The 17,396-nt window shown below is 42.1% G+C and overlaps 1 protein-coding gene across 2 annotated transcripts in view; it reads right to left on the bottom strand.

Annotated features, from left to right (window-relative positions):
* Positions 1–16,262, bottom strand: part of EPS8L1 (EPS8 like 1) — a 61,691-nt gene extending 45,429 nt beyond the window's left edge. For both annotated transcript variants that reach the window (XM_033960350.1, XM_033960351.1), the window contains exon 1: positions 15,976–16,262. The gene's annotated coding sequence lies outside the window, so the exon portion shown is untranslated. The remainder of the gene's footprint in view (positions 1–15,975) is intronic.
* Between the last annotated feature and the right edge of the window lie 1,134 nt (positions 16,263–17,396).

Here is a 17,396-nt window from a genome sequence, read left to right as displayed (position 1 = left end):
CACAGACCGTACAAGTCTGCCCAGTAACTGGCCTAGTTCAATCTTTAATATTATTTTCTGATTCTAAATCTTCTGTGTTCATCCCACGCTTCTTTGAACTCAGTCATAGTTTTACTCTCCACCACCTCTCTCGGGAGCGCATTCCAGGCATCCACCACCCTCTAGTGATGACGACCGAAGAGAGCGGGGGGGCATAATGTGGAATAATCATTCTTGTCATGAATTGTGGTTCATTGAAAGTTAGTATTTTGAAACTAGAAATAATATCTTAAAGGTAATACGGTGGCTAATAGGAAGCCAATGGGAGTTGATCAATAAAGGTGTAACATGGGTCATATTTTTTTCGCTTTGTGAATAAGTTTTATTGCAGTGTTTTGGATTATTTGAAATTATCTATTATTGAAAGTGACAGTGGGATCCCAGATCTCTACGTTTGTGAATGTTTATTTACCCAATGAAGGTCAGGCTAGATTTTTTTCAGTCTTTCGCAGTTGCTTTTGAAACATGCAGAGGGCTCTTTACTGTTGGGAGGGGACTTTACTTTGTCATTGAGGCCGTAATCTGGATAACTCTGTTTGCTTCTGCTTCCTATGGTGGATCTGCCAGGGGGGGTGTTTTAAAAAGTTTTTACAGCAGTGGCACTTAGTGAACCTATGGTGGGAGAAGCATCCTCATACTAGGGATTATACATATTTTTCAGCAGTGTATAATACTTTCTCCCGGATCGATTATTGGTTTGGCGATTGTATAGTTTTAAGTACAATGAGGGATATTGCAATCTTGCCCCGTACGTGGTCGGATCATGCCCCCCTTGCATTAGATTAGGCTTTTTTTGGAACTGGATAGCAGGTCTTTTCAGTGGCATCTTGATGACGCGTTATTGCTTGTGCCTGAGCAAGTTGTTCAGCTTGAAGGGGACCTGACGGAATATCATGATATTAATGATACAGGGGAGGTATCCCCAGCTACATTATGGGAGGGCCATAAAGTTGCGATGCGTGGCCGTTTGATTGCACTTGCGTTCTCTTGAACAGGTACGTGAGGGTGAATTAACTTCTCAAATTGTTGATTTGTAGATGAAGGCTAAGAAGGGGGGGGGGGGCTCTTCTCCAGCTCTACTCCACGAGAGGCGTTTAGCTCTTCATGCTCTCCATCTTGAGTCTTTGGCTTCCCGATTGGAGGGTGAGGCAGGCCCATTTTGAGTTTGGCAACAAAGCTAGCAGGCTGTTGGCACATACATTGAAGCAGCAGGAGTCCCGGAATTTTATCTCTTCAATTAGCGGACTAGGGGGGGGCATTATATACTTCTACTTCAGATATCTGTGAGGCTTTTACGCATTTTTATAAGGAACATGCACCATCGGAGGATCATATAATTCAGTTTTTAGATGATCTGTCTTTGCCCTCATTAAGAGAATCTGAGAGTTAAAACCTTTCGAGTTAGAAGAAGTATTGTGGGCTGTTGGGGACTTGCCCTTGGGTAAGTCTGCTTGTCCTGATGGGTTCTCTAATAGATATTATAAGATTTATAGTAAGATCCTGGGGCCTCTCCTTTTAAGGGTGTTTAATTCTTTACTCAGGAGAGTGTTTTGCCGTATTCCTGGAGATTAGCAGCAATTACCCTTCTTTGAAAACCAGGATGGATTCCCATTGTTGTACTTCATATCGGCCAATCTCCTTATTGGGGACCGATTATAAACTTTTCACTAAAATTTTAAGCGATTGCAAAGGTACTTACCTTCCCTTGTCCAGAGTCGACAAACATTTGAAAACATTTGGCGCATCTTACATACCATTCAGTTTGCCCAGGATTCAGCTGAACTGTTGCTTCTTTTATCTCTCGACGCTGAAAAGGCGTTTGATCGGGTTTATTGGCCCTTTCCCTGTTTGAAGTTCTTCAACTGCTTTATACTGATCCTATAGTTTAATTGAAGATCAACCGCTCTCACTCTGATGTCTTTTCTCTTCACCAGGGGACTAGGCAGGGGTGTCCCCCTTCCCCCCTTTTGTTTGCAGTGGTTATGGAACCGTTGGCACACTCTATCTGACTACATGACAGCATTAGGGGCGTGCAATGGGGTGGATTTAATTTAAAGGTTACACTGTTTGCTGATGACATTTTACTGACAATAACCCTTCCGGAATCATCTTTGCCTCCACTAATGTCTTTATTGGACTCCTTTGGTCTTGTATCTGGATTTAAGGTTAACTTTTCTAAATCTGAAATTTTGAATGTTTCTATTGACTCTGATTTGGAGGGTACTTTGAAAGAGATTTATCCTTTTAGATAGGCCTCTCATAGTATTAAATATTTGGGGATTCAAATCACGTAAAAGGTGGATGATTTGTATTCTGCTAATTTGCCCGCCAAGTTGAAGGAGTTGTTTCAGATGCTTGAGTATTGGGAGAGTCATTCGGTCTCTTGGCTAGGTAGAATTTCTGCTATCAAAATGCTTTTGTTGCCAAAGTTATTATTTCTTTTTATGGCCTTGTCGCTGCCATATCCTAAGTTGTTTTTTCAACAATTGAAGAGAAAAGTTTATAGTTATATCTAGAATAGGAGACCTCCTAGGGTGCAAGCTGATGCTATGCAACATCCTTGTAAGATGGGAGGCATGGCTGTTCCTGATTTTTATGCTTATTATAAGACGGAGCATTTGCGCATACTTACTGATTGGCTGTCGCGTTCTCCTGAGCTGTGAGTAAAGCTGGAGCAGAGCTGGATTCCCTCGACGCCTTTGTGGGCAATGCCCTGGCTTCCTTTATCATCTATTCGAACACTTAGTTCTAGGGTCTCCCGGGCATTGTAGGGTCTCCTCTGGGTTTGGGTGGCAGTTCGAGCACGCTTTTTTCCTGATAGGAAATATTTTTTTACAAACTTCATTGGGTTATGTGCCTGATTTTTTTGCCATCCCATATTGATCAAACATTTTTAGGATGGGGCAAAAGGGGTTTATATACTATTTGTCAGGTGTGGGAGGAAGAGCAAGTGGTGCCTTTTCAGATTTTGCAGGATGAATATGGGTTATCTGCTGTTAACTCTTTTCGATACACTCAGATACGTACTTTTTTGTTGCGGCATGATCAGGATGAGTTAGTTTTAGAGGAAACCAACCTGGAGAGGGCGATGGGTAGTGGTAATGGTAGGGGTGCAGTTTCTAGATTGTATATGGTCTTATTGGCCTTTTCTGATCCAGTCGCTCTTTATAGTGAGCGATGGGAGCAGGACCTCCAAGCTATTTTTACATCAAAGCAGTGGAGCAGGGTCTCAGTGGCTGTCATTTGAATGAGAATAGGCACAAAATTATGTATCATTGGTACTGCACCCCAGTTAGACTCCGGTCATGGCATCAATTGGAAGATGAGAGATGTTGGCATGAGTGTGGTGATCAAGATGATATGTATTATATCTGGTGGACTTGTCCTAAGCTGGGCTCTTACTGGAGCTCAGTATTTGCTTTGGTCTCTCAAATCACAGGGGTACAGTATCCGGAGCATGCTGAATTTTGTTCTTTTAATTTATGCCCAGTGGGGATACGACCTAGAATTCATAAATTGGCCTCCTCTGTCTTTGTAGCTGCTTGCTTGGGTCTTGCCCAGGAGTTGAGGAAGCTCTGGAGGCTATTTGTCAAAAACTGGATTATATTTTTTTTGATGACTAAATTAACTGCCTTGAAATCTAATCGTTTGACTACTTTTTCTAAGATCTGGGTTCCCCGTATTGTCTTGTAATTTATGTTGGTATTTGGGAATGTTTTGGTTTTGTGGGTGGGGGAGTTAATTTTTTTTTTTATTTAAGGGAGGGAGGTGGGGGTAGGGGGTTGTATTGTAATGCTTTTCTTTGTATTGTTGTTCTGGGAATGGTCATTTGTTAAATTATTATGTATATCTTGATTTTGAATAATCATTGCTTGTACTGTTACCTGTTTTACACAAAACATTTTCAATAAAATATCTTAATAAATAAAAAAAATTTCTCACATTAAACTGCAGAGTTTGGTTGCCTTTTGCAAGCAGAAGGAAGCTGGTGCAGCCTACAGACGCCAAGAGCAAAAAAGTGCAAGAGTGTGAGCTTAATGAGGAACTTTTCAAAAAAAAAAAAAAAAAAAATTTAAGTGCAAACTATTTTTGAAAGGCTTATATTTAAGGGAAGAAGAACAGCACCAATGTGTCTGCACTTGCAGTTTTGTTTGGGCATGCCCACTAGAGTCGCGCTTATCACAAAACCTTTGTGTGGACATGCCAGACACATCCCTCCCCTTACTTTTCATTTGTAAGTACAAGTTAAGTGTGCATATCATTTGCATATGATTTCTTCCGAGCATAGCTTAGTTATTGGTCTGAGCTATAGGGTTTTGTGTCATGTTCTTTAGCGGTTGGATTTGAGCATTAGCCCCTTGGAATGTTATCCGTATAATAATGTAAACCACCAAATTTCCAATCAAGCGTCCCAGTTGTTGTATAACAGATTAAATGACCTTGGTGAGAAGGAAACGCTCGCTGTGGAATGTTACGGAGGGTCCGAGACAAGAATTAACCTGAGCAAACCCAACCGTGTCATATCAACTGTCAAACTATGAAGAGCCTCACCAGCTGAGGTCTGCCTACATCCTCCAAGATAGTAACATTATAAAGGAGAAAAATCGAGGAGGAATGGGGGATCAAGATGTTCAATAATAATAATAATAATTTTATTTCTTATATACCGCTATACCCTAAGTTCGAAGCGGTTTACAGTGAAGTCGTGTCTAGAAAGAGTACAGTGTTAACAGTATAGGATAATACAAAGTGAGCAGGTACTGGGGTGATTACAATAATTACGAGATATTAACACGAAAACAGTTACAGGATGTTTACAATAAGATACAGGATGTTATACTAAGTTATAGGATGATACAATATGAACAGTTACAAGGGATCAATGCTGTTTACAACTAGATATATATAATGTGTGTAAGAGAGGTACAGCATTAAGCGTTGGGGGAAGGGAAAAGGAAGGGGGAGGACTTTCGAGGCGGTTTATAACTGGTAGGGGGGAGAGTTTAGGTGGTGTTGAAGAGGCGGGTCTTCAGAGATTTTCTGAAGTCTGCGTCTAAGATATCCTGACACCTAATGTTTCAGCAGGGTGACAACAGCTGGGATACCGTCGGGCTGGAATTACCTGCTCAGGTGTGGATTCCCAATCAGGCACCCTGCTGCCATTTCTCTATAAGACAACCTTTTCCCAGGGTTATTAAACCAACTTCCTTATAATTCACACCTCTCATAGAAATATCACACCCTCTAACATAATACAAGATATTCCCTCAAGTGTGCTGACATGCTGTTTAAATATGCACCTTCCTCAGTTTACTACACTCTATCTGAAGTTATCAATCATACAACATAGCCCCTGTCCTAATGCACTTCTCTCTTGAATTATCACGTTCCCCCATATAATGGTAAAATTTATTGGATTAGCACATAGAAACACAGCAAATGACCCAGATAACGACTAAACGGCCTCTCCAGTCTGTCCATCCGTACCAACTACTAATCTCTACAGTCCCTTCCTCGCCCTCAGAGATTTGCTGTCCATAGAAACAGAGAAAATGACCCAGATAAAGACCAAATGGCCTCGACAATCTGTCCATTTGCACCAACTACTAATCTCTACAATCCCTTCCTCTCCCTCAGAGATATTCTGTCCATAGAAACAGAGAAAATGACCCAGATAAAGACCAAACGACCTCTCCAGTCTATCCATCCACACCAACTACTAATCTCTACAGTCCATTCCTCTCCCTCAGAGATCTTCTGTCCATAGAAACAGAGAAAATGACCCAGATAAAGACCAAATGGCCTCTCCAGTCTGTCCATTTGCACCAACTACTAATCTCTACAATCCCTTCCTCTCCCTCAGAGATATTCTGTCCATAGAAACAGAGAAAATGACCCAGATAAAGACCAAACGACCTCTCCAGTCTATCCATCCACACCAACTACTAATCTCTACAGTCCATTCCTCTCCCTCAGAGATCTTCTGTCCATACAAACAGAGAAAATGACCTAGATAAAGACCAAATGGCCTCGACAATCTGTCTAGCCACACCAACTACTATTCTCTACAATTCCTTCCTCTCCCTCAGAGATCCTCTGTCCATAGAAACAGAGAAAATGACCCAGATAAAGACCAAACGACCTCTCCAGTCTATCCATCCACACCAACTACTAATCTCTACAGTCCATTCCTCTCCCTCAGAGATCTTCTGTCCATAGAAACAGAGAAAATGACCCAGATAAAGACCAAATGGCCTCTCCAGTCTGTCCATTTGCACCAACTACTAATCTCTACAATCCCTTCCTCTCCCTCAGAGATATTCTGTCCATAGAAACAGAGAAAATGACCCAGATAAAGACCAAACGACCTCTCCAGTCTATCCATCCACACCAACTACTAATCTCTACAGTCCATTCCTCTCCCTCAGAGATCTTCTGTCCATAGAAACAGAGAAAATGACCTAGATAAAGACCAAATGGCCTCGACAATCTGTCTAGCCACACCAACTACTATTCTCTACAATTCCTTCCTCTCCCTCAGAGATCCTCTGTCCATAGAAACAGAGAAAATGACCCAGATAAAGACCAAACGGCCTCTCCAGTCTGTCCATCCGCACCAACTACTAATCTCTACGATCCCTTCTTCACCCTCAAAGATCCTCTGTCCATAGAAACATAGAAAATGACCCAGATAAAGACCAAACGGCCTCTCCAGTCTATCCATTTGCACCAACTACTAATCTCTACAATCCCTTCCTCTCCCTCAAAGATCCTCTGTACTTCTCCCATACTTTCTTGAATTCAGACACATTTTTATCTCTACCTCCTCTATTGGGAAGCATTTCTACACATCCACCAGTTGCTCTGTAGATACGAGTATTTCCTTAGATTATTCCCGAATCTCTTTTTCACTTTCATCCTATGTCACTCATTCCAGTGCTTCTTTCCACTGAAGGAGAAACACTTCCTCCTGTGCTTTTATACCACAGAGGTATTTAAATACCTCTTTCATATCTCACAGACTCCAACCATCCTTCATTGCATAAACATTCTCTTATATTTTATAGTGAAGACTATTGACCATTTTGGTAGTTGAGCTATTCCATTCCACCTGAAGGTGTGGTTTCCAGAATTGCATCCAGTACTCTAATGGTATCTCACGAGAGATTTATTCAGAGACATTATCACCTCCTTTTTCATAAAACATAAGAATTGCCATACTGGGACAAACCGAAGCTCCATCAAGCCAAGTATCCTGTTTCCAACAGTGGCCAACTGAGGTCCCAAGTACCAGGAAGAAATCCAAAGAGTAGCAACATTCCAGAGCTGAGACTGTGATGTCATAATGCCTCATTCCACCAATGCCTAAGAGCCAACCTCATCAGTGATGTCAATACTTGGCTCAAATAAGAACATAAGAGCTGCTGTACTGGGACAAACCGAAGCTCCATCAAGCCAAGTATCCTGTTTCCAACAGTGGCCAACCCAGGTCCTAAGTACCTAGCTAGATCTCAAGGAGTAAAACAGATTTTATGCTGCTTATCCTAGGAATAAGCAGTGGATTTGCCCAAGCCATCTCAATAATGTCCTGTGAACTTTTCTTTTAGGAACTTATCCAAATGGTTTTTTTTTTAAACCCTGCTAAGCTAACTGATTCAACCATCTGCTGACTATTCCTCTCCCTATGCACCCAAGCATCCTTCTGGCTTTTCCCATACCATCTTTACTTTGTTGACAATCTACATTTCATCAGATATGATCACCCCCAGGTCCTGTACTTTTCTGCACAGAAATGCTTCACCCCCTAACTGTATCACTGTCTTGTGATTTTGCAGCCTATGTACATGACCCTGTACATTTTAGTATTAAATATTACCTGTCAAACTCTAGATCATTCCTCAAGTTTCATTAGATCCTTCTTCATGTTTTAGAACCTAGGGTACCTTCGTGTTTTAGAGTAGGGAATACTCAATGAAGTTACAGGGAAATACTTTTAAGACCAATAGGAGGAAATATTTTTTCACTCAGAAAATAGTTACGTTCTGGAACGTATTGCCAGAGGTTGTAGTAAGAGTGGTTAACATAGCTGGGTTTAAAAAAAAGGTTTTGACAAGTTCCTGGAGGAAAAGTCCATAGTCTGTTATTAAGACATGGGGAAGTCTCTGCTTGCCCTGGATCGGTAGCATGGAATGTTGCTACTCCTTGGGTTTTGGCCAGATACTAGGGACCTGGATTGGAAACTGTGAGAACGGGCTACTGGGCTTGATGGACCATTGGTATGATCCAGTAAGGCTATTCTTATGTTCTTATGAATAGCCGTACTGGGTTAGAGCGATGGTTTATCCAGCCCAGTATCCTTCTTTCAGTAGTGGCCAATCCAGGACACAAGCATCTGGAAGAATCTCAAACAGTAGCAACATTCCTTGCTACTGATCCCAGGGAAAAGCAGTGGCTTTCCCTACTTTGTTCTCAATAGCAGACTATGGACTTTTCCTCCAGAAACTTGTCCAAACCTTTTTGAAACCCGGCTATGCTAAACACTGCTATAACATCCTCTTATTCATTTTTAAAGTATTTCCCTGTAACTTCATCGAGTGTCCCCTAGTCTTTGTAATTTTTGACGGAGTGAAAAATCAATCCACTTGTACCCGTTCTACTCCACTCAGGATTTTGTAGACTTCAATCCTATCTCCCCTCAGCCGTCTCTTTTCCAAGCTGAAGAGCCCTAACCGTTTTAGTCTTTCCTCATACGAGAGGAGTTCCATCCCCTTTATCATCTTGGTCGCTCTTCTTTCAACCTTTTCTAGTGCCGCTATATCTTTCTTGAGATAAGGAGACCAGAACTGAACGCAATACTCCAGATGAGGTCGCACCATGGAGCAATACAGGGGCGTTATAACATTCTTAATCTTATTTACCATTTCTTTCCTAATATTTACTTTTCGGGTTTATTAACCACCTTTATGAAGCGATTCACCCAAGGTGGAATACAGCAGGTATAATTCAACATAAAACTTACAATTTTGTTAACAACATGGTAGTACAAAGACAAAATATAATATAAATACAATGAATGAGGGAAATTGAAATCCATTAATAGAACCAGTGGCCTAGTAAGGGGAGGTGGGGGCAGAGGGAGGTGTGGACTGCCCTGTGCGCCATTTTGGTGGGGATGCCGGCATCTCTCTGCCCCTCCATGCCACACTTGCGTCCTCCCTTCCCCTCCCCCACCTCTTTAAATCTTCACCAGCAAGAGCAACTTTTCCAGTCTGCTGCTTGCGCTGGCCTGGCTCCCCTCTGAAATTACTTCCAGGTCGCGGGGACAGAAAGTGACATCAGAAGGAAAGCCAACGCTGGCGTGAACAGCAGGTCGGAAAAGCTGCTTGCGAAGATTTAAAAAGGTATGAGGGAAGGGAAGGCACGATAATGAGCTATAAGAAACAAATAGCTACATACCTCTTGCAAAATGTGCCAATTTCTCCATTCCATCCATTAACGAACTTGAATGACTCTTAAAGAGTCTTAACATCAAAAGTAAGCAGAACTTACGCAGGTAAGGCTAGACTCAGTTAAGGCACTGGTCTTTGACCTAAGGGCCGCCGCGGGAGTGGACTTTTGGGCACGATGGACCACTGGTCTGACCCAGCAGCGGCAATTCTTATGTTCAGTCCAGTCATTCAAACAATTATCTCACATAGTCTTACATCCGGATCACTACCAAAGACATGGAAGGAATCACTTAGTCACCCCATTCCAAAAGATCCAAAAGGTAACCATAGCGACTGCTCAAATTGTAGACCCATAGCGAACATTCCTTTCCTTGCAAAACTAACAGCAAAGGTTGTGTTTAAAGAAATCTCCGAGTTTGTCGAAACAACTAGAGTCCTTCATCCTAACCAGACATGCTTCCGTCAAAATCATTCTACCGAACACTCTTTGATTGGCATGACTTCATCAATTCTTTGCTTATTAGATCACCACCAATCTGCTATTCTTATTTCATTGGATTTGTCGGACACATTCGACACAATCGATCATCATCTTTTATTAAAAAGGCTTGAGTCAATTGGCATAAGCGACTCAGTTTTGGCATGGTTCAAATCGTACTTTTCTGAAAGAACCTCTAAGGTCAGATTTAATAACGCCACTTCAAAAATTTCTATTATCAACTACGGTATCCCTTAAGGCTCAATTTTATCTCCGCTTTTATTTAACATTTTTACTGTCCCTCTGTTAACCTTATGCCAGTCCATAGGGTTCTCAGTCTTCGCTTATGCTGATGATTTTCAAATCCTTCACCCAATTAATTCAGATTCAGATAACATCAATCAAAAATGGTCCAAAATGAAACAATGACTTCAAGATAACATGTTATCTTTAAACCTAGAAAAAACTAAAACTGTTTTTTTCCCCATAGAAAGAAGGACTCAAGAACTCACCACTAATTTGTATTAACACCTTTTCAATTCAGTCCGTCAGGCGGCAGTTTTTTGGGTAAATTATCATGATCAAATTAATTCTGTTGTTAAAAGTTGTTTCTATAGGCTGCGTATAAGTAGATCCTTAGCTAACTTTCTGGACGCTCCCTCACTGTTTAGTTTTGATTTAAATTAATTCACTCATTAATCATTTCAAAACTGGATTACTGTAATTCACTTTATAAAGGAACCACACAAAAAGAAATAAGACAACAACTTATACAAAACACTGCAATAAAAATCATCACAGGAAAAAGAAAATTTGACCATGTCCCACCATTACTAAAGAACGCATATTGGCTTCCTATCAACCACAGAATAACTTATAATTAAGCGTTCATTACATTCAAAGTTTTACAATTTAACGCACCGCTATTCTTAGACCGAGTTATCATTCCGGATTCTCCTTTCCGCTCTTTATGATCCGAGGATCAAAATCTACTTACTGTTCCATCCCTACGAATCATAAATACTAGACGTGTCTCAAACGAGGAACCTACTACCTGCTCAGGTAAGAGAAGAAAAGAACCTCGAAAAATTTAAATCAAAACTAAAAAGTTTTTTGTATAGAGATGCTTTTAATTAATTAGTCTTTTAAACCGAGTTACTATTCCTAGCTAAAGTAGGCCAGCGCTGATCTAATATAACATAACTCCTATTGTTTTATCCTTATTTGTTCTCTTTTCTATATCAAATTGTAGTTCTTCCCTACGAAGTGCATGTCTGTCCATCCCTATATTGTATGTCTCCCTTATTTGAAAATTATTTATTATTCATCGCTTTGTAATCTTTGAAAAAAGCGATTTTATCAAATACAAAATAAACTTGAAACTTGAGTGTGGTGGGTGGAGGGGCATGGAAAAAGAGGGTGGGGAGCACGTAGGGGGAGCCTCCTACCATCGCTTTGCCACTGAATAGGACTTCCATGAAACAGTTTTAAAAATATAGATGAGAGATGCCAGCAATGCATAATACCTATGAAACACCTAATAAGCATGCTTTAGAACAGGGGTGTCCAACCTTTTAGTTTAATTTAATTCTTATTTAATACCGCTAATAACCGTGAGGTTTCTAAGCGGTTTACAAAAATGATGCATTAAAAGATACAATAAATAAGATAGGTATTTGGAAATTCCCTAACTGTCCCAAAGGCTCACAATCTAACTAAAGTACCTGAAGAAACAATTTATGAAAAATAAAAATAAAAATATAAAGACAGAGGTAGATTTAGAGATAGAAATGAATATTCTAACAAGTAATGAATAAATAAGTTAAAGATAGAATTAAAAATAATTATTAAAGTAAATAAAAAATAGATATAAAAATAAGTATAGAGAGAAATAAAAATAAAATATATTCCAAAAAAGCATTTAGATCTGATGTTAAATGATCATAATAATTACAAGCCATCAACCCCAGTTCCCAACCTTTTGGCTTCCCTGGGCCGCATTGGCCAGAAAAAATGTTTCTGGGGCCGCACAAATGCGCAAACGCTGCAGCAAGACAGAGGAGGGAGCCAGCAAGACGGTAAACACCCGGGGGCAGCAGAGGAAAACACTGCGTCGCCCTCAACCGGGGCCGCACAAAATACTTCACGGGGCCGCAGGTTGGACACCCTTGCTTTAGAACATCCAGATAGCACAGATATGATGCTAATGCTTTTCTACAATACAACTTACCAAATAGGGAACTCTTAAATCTTGTTTGCTTTTTTAGCCGTCACAGCAAATTGGGGGGGGAGGGGAGGGAGATTTCAGCGTCTACAGTGACATCTAGATGTTTTCTTGGGTGCTGACTCTCAAGGTGAACCGAAGCATCAGGTAACTATGATATGGATTATTCTTCCCCCATCTGCATCATTTTGTATTAGTCCACATTAAATTTCATTAGCCATTTGGATGCCCAGTCTCCATGTGTTTTAACAATGAACATTTTGTGTCATCTAATTATTACACCCTCTGGTATAATGGGGTGTAATAATTCTTGGGGTTCATTTCAGTTCCTCTTTATATATAACATTTTGATAACATAAACTGTATCTTGGGTTATTACACCCTCTGGTATAATGGGGTATAATGATTCTTGGAGTTTATTTCAGTTCCTCCTTATATATAAGCCTCTGATATAAACTGTACTCTCAGGTTATTATGCCCTCTGGTATAATAACCCCTTTCTTAGGATTTATTTCAGTTCCTTATATAACCCTTTGATATTAAAAACTGTGTTCTCAGGTTATTACACCTGCTGGTATAATAGAGCCCTATCTTGGGGTTGATTTCAGTTCTTCTTTATAACCTTCTGAAATTATAAACCGTATTCTCGAGTTATTACACCCTCTGGTATAACAGAGGAAGTTCTTCTTCACCCAGAGAGTGGTAGAAAACTGGAACACTCTTTATAATCTTAATGTATATTTTCTTCAAACCGCTTAGAACCTAACGGATGTAGCGGTATATAAGAAATAAATTACATTACATTATAGGGTACAACACCCTCCAGGGATTCAAGACGAACTTAGACAAGTTCCTGCTGAGCCAGAACGTATCATTTAGGGCGCTGGTCTTTGACCTAGGTGCTGCCATGTGAGTGGACTGCTGGGCAGGATGGACTACTGGTCTAACCGAGCAGCAGCAAGTCTTATGTTCTTGGTGTTTATTTCAGAGCCTTATGGTATAATAACCCCTTTCTTAGGATTTATTTCAGTTCCTTATATAACCCTTTAATATTAAAAACTGTGTTCTCAGGTTATTACACCTGCTGTATAATACAGCCCTTTCCTGGGGTTTATTTCAGTTCCTCCTTATAACCTTCTGAAATTATAAACTGTATTATCAGGTTATTGCACCCTCAGGTATAACAGAGCCCTTTCTTGGGGTTCATTTCAGTGCCTTATTTAAGCCTTTGATATTAAAAACTGTGTTCTCAGGTTATTACGCCCTCTGGCATAATAACCCCTTTCTTAGGATTTATTTCAGGTCCTTTGATATTAAAAACCATATTCTCAGGTTATTATACCCTCTGGTATAATAGAGCTCTTTCTTGGGGTTTATTTCAGTTCCTGTTTATATATAAAACTCTCTGATATTATAAATCATATTCTCTCAGGTTATTACACCCTCTGGTATAATAGAGCTCTACTTGCACTCATTGTAATTATGCAATGATATAAAACACCTCTGCCTCATGAACCCCCTCTTTTACAAAGCCGTGCAGCAAAAACCCCAAAGCCCTTTAAATCTCTATGGGTTTTGGGATAGTTACCGTAGCCCACCTCCCTATCTGCCCCTCCAACTTGTGTCTTCGGGTCTCTTATTATCCCTTGCCCTTCCACTTAGACTCGGCTTCTTTCACTGCACCCCCTCCTCGCCCTTTCGACCCTTCTCCCTGCACCAGCTCTTCCTTCCATTACTCTGCGTTTATTTACCTAGGCTTCACTAATCCCAGGGTAAAATTACTTAATCTCCTTCCTGCTAACCAAAGTGAAATCCTGGCAATCCAGCCCAGTCACCAGCGCAGATTTATATGTGTGCGTTCCATACCGGTCCCCTCCCAGGCCTCTTCACCCACAGTCAAATCACTCTCACGGAGGGCGTGCAAAGCTTTACACTCTCCCAGAAGCGCCTAAGAAGACATGGTTAAAAATTAATCGCTTTCTTCAAACTGAGAAAGCTTTTCTGTGCCGTGATAGAGTTTGGGAAACAGCCCAAGGTCATGCAGACTGGAACTAGCTGCTTAAGACCAGGTTGTGCAGACATCCTTCCAAGGCAGAGCTGCTACATCCAGCCCTCCAACTTCCCTCCTCCTACACTGTGTTTGGAAGGGGGGGGGGGGGGGTTCTACAAGCCGGGAGTTTCTTATATCAGCTGATATGATGTCATAAGTGTAACCAGCAGGAATCCAGGTCATTGGTGATAGATGAGTCCAGGTCTGCTTTTCCAATTCCTCCTTTCTAAGTGTGGCATTGCTGAGTTACCCAGTTCCACGAATGAGACTTTTCTGAAATTATAAACCGGTTTTGAACTCAGATCCCAAAGCAGTCTGGCATTTGTCACTCCTGATTCTATCAGTGCCTGTGGGTGCCATAGTACATGACGATAGGGTCGTTATAAACCCAGGACTGGCCTAAAATATCCTCGACAGCTCTGGCAGTGGCTGACACACAAGCAAAAGCAGAGGGTTGAATTTGCACCAGCAACACAGGTCTTATGATTCACTTCAGGGCCCTGAAACAAGGAAACCTACTTTTTCAGCTCTTGCCTAGATTGGGTAAAGAACTGGGGTGCTGACTCATAGATTGTTCAGCACTCCTCTTGAAATAGCAGGGGAAGAGAGGTTTGTTTTTCTTGGGGGGGGCAGGGATGGGGGAAACATACGGTTCCCCGTGGAGCAACAGAAACTCCATAAGTGGCCGAAATCCGCCCCGAGACCTGGCCTCTTCCTACCTACATGTCTAAACTTGAGTAATTCTGTCTTTTGCATGTCTCTGATTTGGTTAAAAGGGTGTTTCCCAGTGTTCCTTCAAATAAACAACAGTTCTCAGTCTACTGCGTGGATAGGAAGAGGATTCCTATCTCTTTGGATCTGTACAGAACCTATCTTTGCAAAATCCCACCCACAGAGCTGCTAAGTTTCCCAGTTATTTATTTTATTTAATTTGTTTTCTATCCCGTTGTCCCCAAAGAGCTGAAGGTTATAGGGCAGTCCTAGATTTTCTGCCCACTCCGTCCCGGTGCATTAGTGGACAGTCAGCAGGATGGACACTACAAATCCCACACTGCTCTGGGATGCAAGGTGAAAACCAGGACTGCCCAAAAAGTCTTCAGCCTGGATCCGGGTAACTTGACATCTTTGCACACCCGCCCATTATGCCACAGGGAAAAGATCTGCGCAGTTGTCACATACACAGAGGGACTGGGTCCGCATCTCTGGGAATTTCTCAAGGTGAAAACAGCCAGTAACCACCTTGGCAGCAGTGTTCGCCCTTCCTATAAATCACTCTTAGGGAGACAGGCACTCAGATCCAGGCTGCCAGTTCAGCCACTCTGCCCTATTCCCCAGCATTACCCTTGGGAGCCTGAGTTTCTGCCCCAAATCGACCAGAGGAGACGCATGTGACCCCGCCACTCTCAGAGACCATCACCGGGTATCTCAATGTCATTAACAGATTATGAACAGAAGAAAATCCACAATGGGTCAGAAAACCCAGCATCCTGTCTCTGGCATCGCCCATTTGGGGTCACTTGGATTTACGTGGCTGATCCTATTGGGGAGATCTGTTCCCTGAGGCTCGTTCCCAGAAGGTGGCAATCCCTAAATCTACCTGGCTAATCCAAACTTCTTAAATCCCAGCTATGCAATAAACTTTGACCACATCCTCTGGTAACACATTACAGAGCTGGATTGCACATTAAGTAACCACTTGATTAACCACAAAAGGTAGGAGGAAAGGAGAACTCACAAGAGGTAAAACTGCACCGCTCCGGAAAAGGATCCTCAAGGCAGAGGTGGCTTAATCCGTGGTCAGGCTTGCGCAGACTGGGGCATTTCCTCGCCCGTTCCTTGTTCCTTGGCTCTGGTAGGGCTCTGGGTGCCACAGGTGAGCTTCCAATCTCTCCCTCCGCCGATCGCTCCCAGGACTGAGCAGGCACTAGTGCAGAGGCTGTAAAAACAGGAGTACACACGAGGGGGGACACACCCTCACACTGTTACATTCCACAGGGGTTTGGAAAGCAGGGTGTCACGCAGGCAGCAAATTCAAAGGCAGTGCAATGAAATACCGGAAACAGCTCTGTAGAATATGAACAGTGACATAAACACAGCAGACAGGTTCCAGCTCCTATATTCCCCCTCCCTGCCCCCTCAACACACAAACACACACCTATCACTATATACACACATTTTATCAAGTACAAGAAAGGGCTCCAACTTAAACACACAGGCATGCAAACCATAGGACTAACACTGGAAAACAGCAACAAGGTGCATTGGCAGAGCTGTGTGTGAGGGTCTCAGTACTGGAATAGCAGGGGATGCTGCAAGGCAGAAGAGAGGTGCATTGGCACAGCTATTTGCGAGGGTTTCAGTTCTGGAATAGCAGAGGGTGCTGCAAGGCAGGAGTGAGGTGCATTGGCAGAGCTGTGTGTGAGGGTCTCAGTACTGGAATAGCAGAGGATGCTGCAGGGCAGGAGTGAGGTGCATTAGCAGAGCTGTGTGCAAGGGTCTCAGTACTGGAATAGCAGGGGGTGACTTAGGGCAGGAGTGAGGTGCATTGGCATTGCTGTGTGTGGAGGTCTCAGTACTGAAATAGCAAAGAGTGCTGTAGGGCAGGAGTGAGGTGCATTGACACAGCTACATGGAAGGGGGCATGTGTCTTAGTACCAGAGGAGCAGAGGTTGTAGCAAGGCAGAAATTAGATACTCCAATAGAAACAAGATGGTAAAACCAGGAGTGGCTGAGCTTGTTCAAGTGACCTGGAGCGAGCTGCTCACCTTATCTATGTAACAGAGACCTTACACTGGAGCAGATGCTCTGAGTTAAGAAATACAGAGCCACAACCTGTGTGACACAATGTGGCAAGTATGGGAAGCATGGGATGAGCCCTCTATAATAACAGTGGGAAGAGAGACAGAGGAGGAAGTGGGCGGAGATACCTTAATTACACGGTCCAGAGAGATGTCTTAGGGATGAATGGGCAGTAACCTTTATGGAAAAGTCTTAAAATCCTGCAGGTGGACTTCCTGGATACTGCTGCTCGGTGTCCTTGTGACAATAACCAGCACCTATAAAATCTGCATGCTTCACTTACTGCCGAGTTGCAATGGCTTCCGATGGCACAGGTACCATTGACTTATGTCACTCTGGCAGCCACTTACCACCATT

Source organism: Geotrypetes seraphini, chromosome 10 (genome assembly GCF_902459505.1).
Source record: "Geotrypetes seraphini chromosome 10, aGeoSer1.1, whole genome shotgun sequence".
In the NCBI taxonomy this organism is placed as follows: domain Eukaryota; kingdom Metazoa; phylum Chordata; class Amphibia; order Gymnophiona; family Dermophiidae; genus Geotrypetes; species Geotrypetes seraphini.
This window is presented reverse-complemented; position numbering and strand designations above follow the sequence as displayed.